Source organism: Epinephelus lanceolatus, chromosome 20 (assembly GCF_041903045.1).
Source record: "Epinephelus lanceolatus isolate andai-2023 chromosome 20, ASM4190304v1, whole genome shotgun sequence".
NCBI lineage: Eukaryota > Metazoa > Chordata > Actinopteri > Perciformes > Serranidae > Epinephelus > Epinephelus lanceolatus.
Genome location: NC_135753.1, coordinates 3,409,991 through 3,424,774, shown reverse-complemented (window position 1 = coordinate 3,424,774; position 14,784 = coordinate 3,409,991). Strand labels below are relative to the sequence as shown.

General features: G+C 41.6%; 1 long non-coding RNA gene across 1 annotated transcript; it reads left to right on the top strand.

Annotated features, from left to right (window-relative positions):
* The first annotated feature begins 7,789 nt into the window (after positions 1-7,789).
* Positions 7,790-11,415, top strand: LOC117265003 (uncharacterized). Its single transcript, XR_013488246.1, has 3 exons — positions 7,790-8,120; positions 8,193-9,401; positions 10,222-11,415. It is a non-coding gene; the product is annotated as an uncharacterized LOC117265003 (long non-coding RNA).
* Positions 11,416-14,784: the final 3,369 nt, after the last annotated feature.

Genomic DNA, 14,784 nt, shown 5'->3' with positions numbered 1-14,784 from the left:
GTAAGTGTACTTTTATTAGGTAAGAGCTGACAGGCAATGACAGAAAACATAAATAGAAAATAGCTCATAAGCAATGAATACTGCAGTTACATAGATATATATTACCTTAATTACATATCAGATGGTCCAGGTTTAATGGGGGATAAAGGCACAGGGAAAACAGACGCTTTTGGGGTGTTGAAGTTGGGGGGCCCTTCTCATAGCTATGGGAAAGATGGGAGGAAAACACGTAGGTTGTATCAGTTCTTCAGCGACATAAATAAAATGCACTACAAACAGTTATTTTCATACTTAGCATTCAGGAACGGGCCTGCAAGTTAGCAAAACAAGGTTTGCGGCCAGACATTGTGCTGCTTCAAAGTATGCATGCAAGTTGCATAACTACTGTAGCGACCCTGCAGTGAATGTTCTGTTGTACTCTGGTGTGTTTGGGATTGAATGAGTATGGGTAGGGGGGCGGGGTGCGAGTGTGACGGGGATGAGAGCTGTGTGAGAGCGCTTGCTTGTGTGTTTGGGTGCGAGCTGGAGGGGAGAACAGGAGTACATGGTTTGTGAGCTAACGTTACGTCTAAGTTATTGTTTTGTTGTTTTTTTGGTCTGGTTATGGCCAACAGTAACCTGTACTGTGAAGCAATAAAGGCTGGTTTGCCGAATAACCGCGTCATCATTCTACACGTCCTGGCGGACGCTACACTATATTTGAGGTTACAGACGTGAATGCACAAATTAACAAAACTTCTGCTGGCTATGTCTCCTACAGTCACCTTACAAAATTGGTTTGGGGGTGCTACCATAACCCGATGTGACTTGTGTGTTACACAAAATGATTCAAATTTCTATCCTCACACTACATCAAGCCATATATTAGCTAAACGTAATGTTATTTGCATCGGTTGATAGTCGGAATTAGCCTCCACAACAAACTACGTAGGAATTACAGTTGTAGTAATGGAAAAGTTGATAAATTAGCAAACTAGCACAAGCTAACAGGCCTGTATTTGGGACTTACCTGTCCAACAGAAAGCAGGCCAACTCCGTGTCGCTGTACATCCCGAGCCTTTCCTTCAATGCTTGAAAGCGGGTGAAAGCCACCCCGATATTAACATGAGTTTTGGTCCGTGCTTTATCGGCTCGGCATTTTGCCTCACTCACGTTGAATTTTCTTTTCTTCGTGGGTACGTCTGTATCCGCCATTTCTCCCGGGTGTACGGAGCTGGGAGGTACGGAAAATGGCTTCACAGAAGAGGTTCAGGCAAGGCTCGCACTGGTGCACGCTCGGAAACGCTCGGACACGCTCGGGCACGGCACCTGTGCTCTCTCATTGGCTGGGGAAATCTCCACCCAAAAGCGGTCTGAGTTCACAAAAACATCAACATACAGTTAAAGGGCAGGAGCTCTGCAAACAGAGTCACCACCACACATGAGTAGAAGCCCATAGGTGCTGATTAAGCAGGATTTCATTTGTATATGTCTATATTTTGTTTTGTTTGAAAATCATCCAGACCCTACCTTTAATATTCATGTTCAGTTAATGTGGTAAATTTTTTGTTAAGACTGTGCATTTCATTTCAATATTTGAGTTTGAGGTAATAAGTACACAAGTTTATTTCCAAGTAAAATGCCGTTGTATTAAAAGGGACTTCACTACCCAGAATGCTCGGAGAGAGGCACGTATCACGTGATGACATCAGTTAGCTTCTGAGTTAGCAGCCAAGCTGAAACAAAGTTAAAAAAAAAGACAAGCTGTGTACTTCTCGTTTGCACAAGCTCACATGTCTGTGGCTTTTGTCATTCACCAAAGATGAGGTTTGATTTTAAGTAGTGATGTTACGTGGTGTGCCGATGCTTCGAAGCGTGTGTCGAGTAATCCAGGAAGAGTTTCCGCGATGTGCGTATTGAGGCTTGTAGCGTTTCAGACGAGTGACGTCATTGATGACGTCCGAAGCCTTGCTGCCCGGCTGTACCATGTGACTGGTTTGCACAGAAGTGACACAGAACACGAATATTACCCCTTTTGCCATTAATATATTATATGACACTACACAGCAATACAATTTTTGGCCAAATTATTGGTTTATACATATAGGATGCATTCACAAAACAATAACAGTTTATCGGTCTTTGTCAGGTGACGTAACGCTTGTGACAGCCGCAGTGTATTGTGAGTCGAATCGCCATTTTGGAGGGTCACTCGTTGTAAACAACTCAACAGTGAACATCGTCTTTGCGTGTGGCATTATCTTTGATAAAATGGGACACTTGTGTTGTGTGAAAGGCTGTCATACTAAGTCACACGAAAGAAATGGCAGAAAAGTTGACCACAACGTGAGATTTTTTCGGTTTCCCACTTGGAAAAGAGGTTATGGACAGCAGGTTGAGGAAATAACGAAGAGGCGTCAGATGGCCTGGGTCGCAGCGGTGAGACGGAAGGGCATCACTTTCGACACCATATCTCTCTTCATGCGTGTTTGCTCTTGGCATTTTCATAAAGGCAAGTAAGAGAGTTGTTTTTTTGTTTAAGTAATGTTACTAAATATGCTGGTTTTTGCTTTCTAAAGTCGCTATTTTCACATTGGCTAACCTTAGCTAGCTAGCTAGCATCACTTGTAAACTACAGGTAAAGAGGGAGGGCAGTCTGGGCTAATCTGTTCATGTTAAATCAGTGTGTATTTTATTTTATCATCTTATATCAAAACATTACAAAGTGAATGATTTTAAAGATAAAGGTAAACAGCAAAAATGCATAATAACACAAACATTTATCAATGCATGAGATTTCCTCTTGTGATCTGAGAGATCTGATGGGATGGTTAACTGGTAGCATGTCTGATTAAGTGCCCGTCTTGCACCCCAAGTGAAGTAGCAACTCACCAGTTCAGAGAGACACACACTCAAAAAATTGCTGTGCCTTTTTCAAGAGAGCACTCCAGAGTTGTGGGTCAGGTGCCACACGCAACACCATGCAGTCTTTCAGAGTCCACACAACGAAATCGCAATACTCAGCATCTGTGACAAAAATTTGCGTCTGTACTTGTTTGTAATATGGATGATCCTTCTTAAGCTGCAGCTCTCCATCCACTATTTCCAAACAGAAGTTTTTGTCTCCACTGTTGCATGCCTCCTCAACAGTAGTGTCACAATACTTGTAAGGGCATTTTATTTCGACACAGCCTTTTCCACAGCAAGTGCACTGCGCAATCCCATCCGGCGATGCTCCAACCTGAGGAAAGTTTGGGTTTATGATAAACCCACACTGACTCATTTCAAAGCCACAGTGATGTTTGTCAGTCTGCAGTCTGTACTGTGTTTGCCCTCTCTCTTCATTTTGTCTTCCCCATTCAGTAGCAGCACATCGGTTTGTTGCACTGTTGTTGGGACAACAAACTGCTTTCACTGTGGACAGTGCGAGCTTGTCCAAGTCCGACACATAGACTGCATGCATATTTGATGCTGTAATCCTTCCATTGCGGAAGTGATACCAAGCTGAAGATCTGTACTGTGGTCTGCTGTTTTTTTCAGTGTAGTGTGCCTGCTCAGGTGAAATGTCTGCCTTTCTTGACAAGGTTTTGCAGTGTAAGCACAAAGCAGATAAATCACTACCATCCATTTTCTCATTACGTAGATGGCGCAGTGAATCTGGTGCTGAAAATGGCAGCACTGGGTCTGCAAATGCATCACAAAATGCTGGGAGATTCGACAGAATTGCAGCTTTTGGGGATGCTTTTTGCAGTTCTGTAAGATATGAAGCCCACTGATCCTGTGTGGAAATGCTGAATGTACAGTTGTTCATCGTAGTCCTTAGAGCAGGCATGTTTCCTTCCTCACCATCCAGGAGTTTATCAAGGCATTTTCTTTTAGCTTTTGCAGTGGTGAGGTCGATTTTGTGTCCTGCTTCTGCTCCCACTTTACTGATGCTGCTTGGTATCATCCAGTATGCAGGTTGTCCAGTTACTGTTGTTGTCTCTCTGCATCTGACAACCGCCTCCAGCTTAAACAGCATAGCTGCAACATGTGTACATGTCTCCGCTATCCCAGCCATACATGTGCAGTGACCTGATGATATGGCTCCTGATGGCTCGATGATGGCCCAGGCCTTGAGTGGTGTGTCAGACAGGCGTTGAGAGTGCAAGACCTGTAGACAACACATAGGCAGACAGACAACAACAGTTTACAACAGTGTTCAATCATTTCCTATATTATTATATTATTATTATATTGCTTAATTTGTAAGGTTGTCTACATTATTACAGTTTCTGATTTACAGGCCGATGACAGGCTGACAGGTTTATTTCTGTGGTTAGACAAGCTGATGTCTGTTAAACCAGGTGATTAATAACTGCTTGATGCTTGAGTAATTATGTTGTATGAAAAAGAGGTAGGATTATTAGATCATTTTCACTTTTTTCTAGCTCCTGTGATGTGAATGAGGTCATTTTTTCACAATAATATAATACACATGAATCTTTTATGCCCACAATTAAAATAAGTAAAGCAAATCAGACAAAACAAGCAAACTAACTGTAACCACCAACCATAACTTCACTTGATTACAGCCAAGTTAGCTTACCTTTGCAGTGACGAGTGTGTTGTCGCAGTCCTGCGGTTGAAATGTGAACAGTTGCTGCACCCAGCCATTCGTGAAATGTCCGTGAGCTTCGAGAGATTTATAGTTTCTGAACTGTTCATATGTGTAAGCGCTGATACCGTAAACGAGGTAGTTTGTTATATCCAGCGATGAAGTTGGAGGCAGTAATGTGGCGTCGGAGCTCCAGTCTTTAGCTGTGAGGTCGTACGGATCTATGTTATTGATTGTCGACAATTTAGCCAAATACCGGTCCCTGGCCACCTTGATAAGTTTGTTCCTGTACGGTATCCTCTCATCCTTCTTATTCTTCTCCAGCTCGGCGACTGGGTAACAGTTTAAAAACTCACTACTAACTGCTAACGTTACTAACTATGACTTCCCCGGACAGCTACTCCAGTTCTGTGTTTACATCCGCGGTACAACTAAAATGGCGCCTGGGGGTGTGTCTGCCAGTTAGGACACGTGACTGACAAAGACCGATTGTACATGTATTTGATACAGTATAGTCCTGATATACTCACTAGAAAATACACTATATTGATAAAAATAAAGTTATATGGTCATATATTTTATTATTATTATTATTTTTATTAGTAATAGTCATTCCCAACACCCATTACTGAAACAAAATACCTTGTATCACAGATTACATGGTTAAGATCACAACTGTCTGTCTTACACACTTTGGCCAGCAGGTGGTTTCGTGTGCACATGAAGCCTCAAGAAATGAACCCTTTTCTGAACCAATTTGCTGGAAAGCTTCAATGCCTCATGAGGCTTCATCTCACCATCACTAATTTTAAGACCAGGGTGTCATCCATTTTTAAGGTTTTAAGACGAAGCTGCGACAACTAGTGATGTTACAGCTGATACTGCAGTCCCGAGGCCTGTGTCGAGCAAAGGGGGCGTGTCCAAATGAAGCTCGTGTTGAAGCCTGTATCGTTTTTCAGGATATCACGTGACCAAAGACAAACGAGGCCCCGTTTCTCTGGAATCACGTGACTGCCTCGTGGTGTGATTCGAGTCGAGAAATACATAGGGCTCTAGTTCCCGGCGCAGCGCAGGGTGGCGCAGGGTGGCGAACCCCGCGCAGAGCTAGCTTCGAGCAGCGCAAACCAAGGCGCGCTCAGTTTGGTAGTTTGGCAGACCGAGGTGCGCTGAGATGGGTGTGGCGGCGCAGCGGAGGAGGTGTTGACAGATCCAGCTTGGCGCAGTGACAGTTTCGTGCCAAAAGGCCTCGCCGAAGGTGCGCTAAAAGCTCGCCAACTGAAACCACGTCTACTGTCAGTGCAGGGGGAGCGCAGCCGGTGTAAGCTGAAGTTTGGCTGACCGGCGGACAGTGCGCACACGTCACCAAAACCTCACAGGCAGGTTTCCAGAATATCAGGCACTTTAACATTGCAATAAATACCCAAAAAACCACTATTCAATGCAACTATCTGCAATCAGCACATAAATGTATCTCTATATTGACTGTCCTGTCACATCTGGTGTCAGATCAAAGGGGATTGGCACGTTTGGCACGCGTAATGGAAACCCAACCTGATTTGATTAACACAGTTGCAAACTAATGAGTTCACATCCCTCTCAGCCAACCACAAACAGCCACAGCATCAGATAAGGAGTATATATTCAGCAACTGTCATCTTAGAAAAGTCAAAAGAAAAGAAACCGAGTGAGACTGCGAGAGAGAAAGAGAGAGCACGCGCGCACGAGAGAAACGCAACATTGATTTACAATTGTGGTGACCTCCTCCCAGGCTACCTTTGCATCATCAGCCCGTGGAGGTCTGCTCGCAGTTCCGTATATTCGGACACTGCGAGCTTGGACCTCCTGGACCAAAACATCAGTTTCCTCCTGGGAGAAGTTTGGCCATCTGACGCTGCTGCTCTCTTCCGCCATGGCGAATTGAGTAAACTCTCATTACGCCTTTGCGCGGTGCATTTAAGGGCGAGGAGAGGGGCTCATTTGATTGGTGTGATGTGAATGGGCTGTGTAAAACCCACTCCACGCCTTCTCTCCTCCCTCTTTCCGACTTGCGCCGGTAGGAAGGACGGAGGTGGGATAGAGGAGTAGCTGTGCCAGGGCGCACGGTGTGCCAAACTTACAAAATCCGCCTGGCCACACCCAGTTGGCGAAGCGCAGGTGCGCTGCGCCTCCACCGCACCCGGTCTATGAAACTAGAGCCCATAGTGTTTTGCATCATCCGAGGTGATTCTGAAGATTGTTAAGTGGAGAGGATTGAGTGACCCAGTCACACAAGCACTCCAGCCTTTTGTGGACAGACACACACACATAGATATATATATGTATATATAGGTATATATACATATATGTGTGTGTGTATATGCACTTTATTGATATACCGCGTTCAGGACAGATTCATTTCATCTGGCTTTACAATACCTCATAAGGGGATTCTGACGTAATCATCATCATTAAGCATCATTATGTGTACGCCAGATCCACTGGCACGTAGCCCACATGTAATATCACAGTAGGACTGCTGTACATCAAATCACCAGCAGATGTCAGTACTCCTAAATTAGCTGTTAAACGGGGCTTCGTGTGATCGGCCTTTTGGCGAAGCAATCGGCCTGAAAGATTCGACACATTCACGGGGCTTCCTCACACCATCACTAGCGACAACTGGAATTAACTACGTTATCATTAGCTAGCGTTAGCTAGCTAGCTTGTTAGCTCCAGCACACACCCTTATCTGAGCACACACATACAGCCTCATATAGCGATGAATCAATCTCTTCTTCTTCTTCTTTTTCTTATTTATTTTATTTATTTAACCTTTATTTAACCAGGCAGAATCATTAAGAACGAGTTCTTATTTACAATGATGGCCTGACAAGAGACAACCAACGTTAAGGTGCATTACCGCCCCCTACTGTGTTGGATGAATTGATCTCCCCTCACACAAACTAGCATGGCGCTCTGTTGGGGTTGTCCCGCCCCTCCCTCTCCCCCTAAGCAATCAATACCTAAAGAAATTAACGTTTCCCTTCACTGACTAATGAGAAGAGGAATAAAACTAAGGTTGTAACCCTTCCCACGCAGAACCAGTGTAAAAACCTGCATTTCTTATGCTGCCTTCAATGTCATCTGTAAATTACATTACTCCCCATATCAATAATCACAGGACTGAACATTATACAATAAAGCTCTGTCTGATTTGATACATATGTGGTGAGGAATACTCTCCTTAGTGTTGTGTGTGTGTGTATGGTGATTGTGAACGCAGCCTGAGGCTGACTCCTTCCCCCAACCAACTCCCTAATCAGGCCAGGTTATATGAGGCACCTGTGTGTCATTGTTCAGGCAGTGGGTCTTCTGCTCTGTCCCTGCTGTGGCTGGTGTCCTGTGTTCCAGGTATGATTAGTGAAGAAACCCTCATAATTCCCATGTTAAGTGGCATTTTTCTTTTAAAGGTTGATTTGTTTGTGTTCAGAGTGTTTGCTGCAACTTTGGGAACCCCCTATCTGCTCCCTGCCCTGAAAGTGACTTGATGCCCTAGCTAGAGGTGGTGAGTAGGAGCACAGCTTTAATAATTTTTAATGTAATTTGGGCCTGGTTAATAGTTTGTTCCCTTTTCCAGGTTCTCCTGCCCTACCTACTGCTGCTTTGTCCCCTTTTGTGTTCATTAATTGAGTCTCTTTAGTTACCTTATTTTTCTTGTTTTGTTAGGGTTTTATTTAGTGGGTTTTCTTTGATTTTCTTTAAGGTTCAGTTTCCTGGGTTATCCTCTTTAAATATCTGTTAACAATCAACTGGGTTATATTACATTGTTCATTGGTTTATTTCCTGGTTACTTTATTTCTTAACTCGTTTACTGATCTGCTTGGGTCCTTTGTTTAATTTACTGGGTTATTGTATCCATTTCTTTTAATACTTTAATTCATTTTGGCTATTTTGATTACTTCATTCTATTACTTTATTACATTAATTGTTTAATTGACTACTGGGTTGCTGTATTGTATTTCCTTTGCCTGTTTATTTGGTTATTTGTTTCTGACCTTTTTTTTGTATTTAGTCTTTTTCTTTCAGGAGCAGAGCGCCATATTTTTTGGGGGGGGGCTAAGCACTTGTGGTGAGGTCCCTTCACTTTATGCATGTGAGTAACTGCACGGGGGACACCCTAGACTGCACCATTTGTTTGCTGTGAAGATTGCTGTAAAGGTTGCTGTGAGGTTTGCTGTGTTGCACCTGAGGTGAGTAGCGGTAGCACCCTGGACACTCCTGTGTAGTCTGCCTCTCCACATGTGGCCTCTGCTTAGTTTTCTTTAGTTATATTTAAGTTAATTTGGGTTCTTATACAGAATTTTTAACATTGATATTGAGGCCTTATTTTAGTCAATTGTAATAAAGGTATTTTATTTCGCTTACCAGCTTTACGTATTTTCCTTTGTTCATTAACACTCCTTTTTCCCCAGCAGCCACAGTCCCTGGTTGCATTATTATTATTATTATTATTATTATTATTATTATTATTATTATTATTATTATTATTACTATTATTATTATTACTATTATTATTATTACTATTATTACAATAAAAACATTCGAGTTATTTGGAAAAAAATCACGTCTCTGACTCTTCAGTAACGTTCCTGTGTGCCTTCTTATCCATTCTTTCAACATTATTCAAGTCCTAAATACTATTTCCTGGGGTGTAAGTCCTCAGGTGGCATTGTCCAGCTTTCTTCTAATTCTCCCTTCTAATTCTCCCTCTTATTTCAGCTTGGCTGCTAACACAGAAGCTAACTGATGTCATCACGTGATATGTGACTCTCCCCGAGCATTCTGGGTAGTGAAGTCCCTTTTTAATACAATGGCATTTTACTTGGAAATAAACTTGTGTACTTATTACCTCAAACTCAAATATTGACATGAAATGCACAGTCTTCTTTTAACAAAATATTTACCACATTAACTGAACATGAATATTAACTAAACAATCCTTAAAAATAAAATGTTTCTTCAAAATAATTCTAAAGTGTCGTACACCGAAAAACACAAATCATACAAACCCAGAATGTCTACTTGGTTACATTAATGAATAAGAGGATGCAAAATGTTGTAATAAGAATAAGTAAAATGATGATGATAGTAATAATAATAAAGACGATAATAATAATTAGAAAGCAAATATTTGAAAAATTAATATAGCCTGCTTTATATACAGGCACACTATGTATATTTCAGCTTCAACAGTCCAAAATTATCTTCTCTGATAAATTATAATTAGTCTGTTATCTGTTATTATCTGAAATGTGTACAATTGATGTGAATTCATTTCAATGAAATTAATGTGAGATGAAATCAATAAATTAATAAAACTTAGGTAAAAAAAAGTTATATTCATTTTTTCAGCGGCCGGGCCAGTGAAAATAGTAGGGAAGTAGGGAAGAAATGTTATATTGAACCCTGCCATACGAAGTATCTTAGATGTTTGATTCTTTTGCTGGTTGCAGCACTTTTCAACATGTGTATTTGACTGAGGTAGTATAATGTAGTTTCTCTAGCTTTGTTATGCAGCAAATGGAGCTATATATTTATGCAGACAGTAAGTGTATGGCTTACAGATTGCTTATGCACTAACGCTTTTTGTCTTCCAACTTTTACAGACGCCATCCTGAAGTCATTTAAAGAGGGAACAGATAATGTCTGAAGACATGCAGCTGAACACCCAAAACATGCTACAGCAAGAAGAGGATGGGAGGCAACATTAACTCTTCATCCCTGGAGCCCCTGCGTCAAGGGGTGTTGCACCTTCCTGTGTAACCCTTACCCAGAATCTTTTATTGGCTGTTGTATTTGTTAAAAACTTTGAATAATACACTTCAGTGTACAGTACCGTTTTGCTGTAATTTAGATCTAATTAGCCTCTAATAGGATCTAGTTCAGGTTGAATAGGGCGAACGGTGCAGACTTTAATTTAGAGTATGGTTTTGCTGTAGTTTATACGTAATTAGCCTCTAATAAGATCTACTTAAGGTTGACTAAGGATCACTATGTATTACTACCTACAAATGGGACTCCAGAGAATGAGCCATCCAGGCAACAAGGGATTTGTTGGTGTTTGTTTAATGTCTAATAAAATATTTTACCTCCTGTTTTTGTCTAATTTGTTGCGAAGTACATGTTGTTTGCTCTCATTAGGGTATAATTGTTTGTTTAAAGCCCCTACAAGGAACTTTAATGTTGAGTTGATTTTGGCGACCCTGTGGACAAAAGCGGTAGTGTTTTGCCGGAATGAAGCCTACATTTCCCATGAGCTCTAGCACGTATTGTCGTAAAGACGCTTACCTGGCTCGTGCATGTGTTTGTTTTGAAGATGAATGAAACAAGACGGGAAAACTTTGCCCTCGCACCTATCGGGGATCCCAGCTCACCTCTGCCGCGCCCCAGCTCCACCTCTCCGGCGTAAGCACCACTGCCGCCGGGGTAAACGCAGCGGTCAGCTGGTAAAGCTGAAGGCCTGTTTGGCAAGCACTTCCACGGCTTCTTGGACTGAGTATGGAGCAGTGCCTCGCCTCTTTATTTGTCGGCACTCGCTGGACCCTGTCGACGCCTGGCTGGTACCTGTCATCGGCCCGGATGAGGTGTTCCAGCCCCGCGGCCCCTGCTCTCCTCGTCCCCGCTGGCGCGGGGTGAATCTGTGCAACCTGTGGCCTCTGTGTGTGGCTCCCCGGACAGCTAATGCCATGGACCTACCGGCTCCTGCCAGGATTGGGCTGGTAAATGCTAGATCGCAAACGAACAAAACGTTTATCCTGAAGGATTTCCTGACTTCCCGAGGATTGGATTTTCTCTATGTGACTGAGACGTGGCTGACTGTTGGTGAGTCCAGTGCTTCACAGAACTTTTACCCGATGATTGCTGCTATTTTAACTCCCCGCGGACGTTGGGTCGAGGAGGAGCAATAGCGACTGTTTATAAGAGTCACTATTTCATTTCACTACTAGTCAAATGTAAGCAGCTAGGTAAGATGACGTGTGCCGTCTGAGTGCCGTAAATCGTTTCGTCCTGGAAGCGACCTGGGGCGGACCCGGAGACAGTTTCCTAAAGGTATGGACATACACCATATAGAAATAGCACACCGATGGTCTCATTTGCTGTTGTAGGTCACGCACAGACATCAACAGAAACGAGAGACTTTTGCATATCCGGTTAAAAGTTCCTTGTAGCGGCGTTAATATCTAATAAAATATTTTACCTCTAGTTTTTGTCTAATTTGTTGCAAAGCACGTCTTGGTAGTCCTAATTAGGATATAATTGTGTTTATTTAATATCTAATAAATATAATTACCAATAGTTTTTGTCTTATTTGTTCCAAAGCACGTCTTGTTAGCCCTAATTAGGATATAATTGTGTTTGTCTAACATCTAATAAATATAATTACCTCTAGTTTTTTGCTAATTTGTTGCAAAGTACGTCTTGTTAGTCCTAATTAGGATAGAATTGTGTTAGTTTTTGTCTAATTTGTTTCAAAGTACGTCTTGTTAGCTCTTATTAGGATAAAATTGTTTTTCTTTAGTGTCTTAATTGCGAACATATTTCTACCTAATTTGGTACAAACTACAGATTGTTACGTCTTATTAGAGCAAAGTTGTCTATTTTACTGTCTAAAGAGATTATATTAGGTGTAGTTTTTTTCTAATTTGATACAAAATACAGCTTATTACATCTAATTAGCGTACTGTAAAATAAAGTGCTATCGGTGGCCTGACATCCATCTCATGCTCTTTCCCTCCTAATGGAGGGATATCCAGTGGAAAACCTACACTGCAAAATTTTTCGCTGTGAATTCACAATAAATTATTGGATAAGTTTTGCATGACTTTCACAGTAAGGATTACAGCAATATACTGTGAAATGTACTCACAGCAATTTACTGTAATTTCACATCTGTGATATTACAATGCATTGTTGTAAAAGCACAACTGCATACTATAACTTCACAGCTTCAGTGACAAAGCAATTACTGTGATATTACAGTACATTACTGGGGAATTACAACCTTTTGCTGTACATCATTACAACAAGGCCCTGTACTTTTACAGTGTGTACTGTGAAAGTAATGCACAAGTTGACAGTAATTTACTATGAATTTACAATGTATACTGTGGAAGTCATGCAAAAATTGGCAAAAATTGTACAATTAAAATGGGTTAGCATCTAATGTAATCTAATGGTATTTCCGCAGGATGACGTATGTCTTTTTCATTATTGGTTCTGCTCTCTCTGCCCCACTCATTCCTTTCTCTGTGTATACAGACATACAAATGTATTGTTAGTACCCAAGTAACAATTTGGTCTCGTAGCCACCCCCACACCCACCCCCCCACACACAGTGTTCAGATCTGGACAAATGACTAAAGTCACCCAAATTTGCATTAAACAAAATTCACCAAAAAGACAGTAGATTGCATGCATGAGTAGATGTTGAGCAGATCCCTCTTCATATTCTCCAACGTTGCCTCGGTCTCCCCCTCTGGCAAATCTGCTGGGCCCCACCTCACACACCTAGGGGTGGGCATCACATCACTCTGTAAACCTGTTGTGAGGTCATCTAAGAAGTGAATGAGTACACAGAGGCTGTGACATCATACATCAGCTTCTGTGAGGACTGCTGTAGGCTATATACCATCACTCACTACAGTGAGGTATAATGGAGTTAAATGAAATGAAGTTAAATGAAATTAAGTTTTATAGACATTTCTCTCTCTCTCTCTGTTTTGTTTTTTTTTTTTTCATACTTGGGCCAGTAAGAATATAGAAGGGGCCAGTAAAACTCTGAACTACTGGCCTGGGTGGCCAGTGGGGAAAAAATGTTATGTTGAACCCTGACATAGGCTAATCCCGTATACCTCCCCATATACCCTCCCTTGGGACCAAGAGCACACGAGAGAAAGAGAACATTAATTCATCTGGTACTGAAATTATGTTAAGTTTAATTCATCATATCTATAGCAAAAGTGATATAGTCCCTTACCAGGTGCCTCGATTAAGTAGCAGAAGATGTCTGGAAATGACACTTCAGGCCACTGAGTCGGATCATTCGTCCAGTCTTTTAAAACGTATGAACAACAATCCAACCCCAGTGTATTTAATTTTTTAATATATCGATCCTTGTCAGCAGGCAATAGCGATTCAGAGTAGGTCATGACAACTTGTTAGCATTCTGCGTTTTTACAGTATAGCGGGCAGGGAGAAGGATTGTTTTCCCCCTCGGCTCTAACCGGATGTGACGTTTGTGGGCGGTCTCGTTGTTGCCGACTGTATCTATACCCCTGGCATCGCCTCTAAGTTAACTGACCAAAAAAACACATAACATGTTGACCTCCATGCAACACTTTCACCATTGATATACTATATGATGCCTTTACCTAACTATATCTGATCAAATGTTGAGTCATCATCCTTCATAATCTTATCATATAAACGCTTTATACAGTTCAGTAAAATCGTAATGTACAGTATTTAGGTATTCAAATTTAAATAATTACACCCTGGCTTGTGGGATGCGTCAATACCGCCGCCATCTTGCCTAGGTGCTCTGACCAGTTCAGACCTGTGTCAGACTCGGCAAAAATGCCACATTTTTGCTCTGCATTTGGGTGTACTAACGAAAGAAGTGTTAAAACCAAGCAGAAGGGAATAACATTCCACAGGTAAGACGTTGTTTTACAATATTTTACTGTTACGAACATGTTTAATGAGATATATATCTCAAAAAGTGATCCTTCTTTTAAGGTAATCAAGTAAAGTAACTGTCCTGATCTGGTCCTAATGCCAAATTAAGCTAAAGCTATGTCATACAACTTAAAGAAAAACGGTTAACCTTTATACAATATTACTTATAAAAGTATGATGCTTTGTCAAACAGCTATGTCAGTGTATTCATTCAATTCAATTCAATTTTATTTATAAAGCCCAATATCACAAATCACAATTTGCCTCACAGGGGTTTACAGCATACGACATCCCTCTGTCCTTAAGACCCCCCTGTATGTGTTATTCCAAATTGTCAACTATCTGTTTCATGGCACCAACGTGACATACCGCAGTATAACGTTAGTAGTTAACTTGTGGCCTGAATTGTAACTACAAATTATGTGGAACTGCATTTTCCGGCACACTTATTTTGTGTGTAGTTTCCCAAAAAACACAGAGAGGAGACGGGC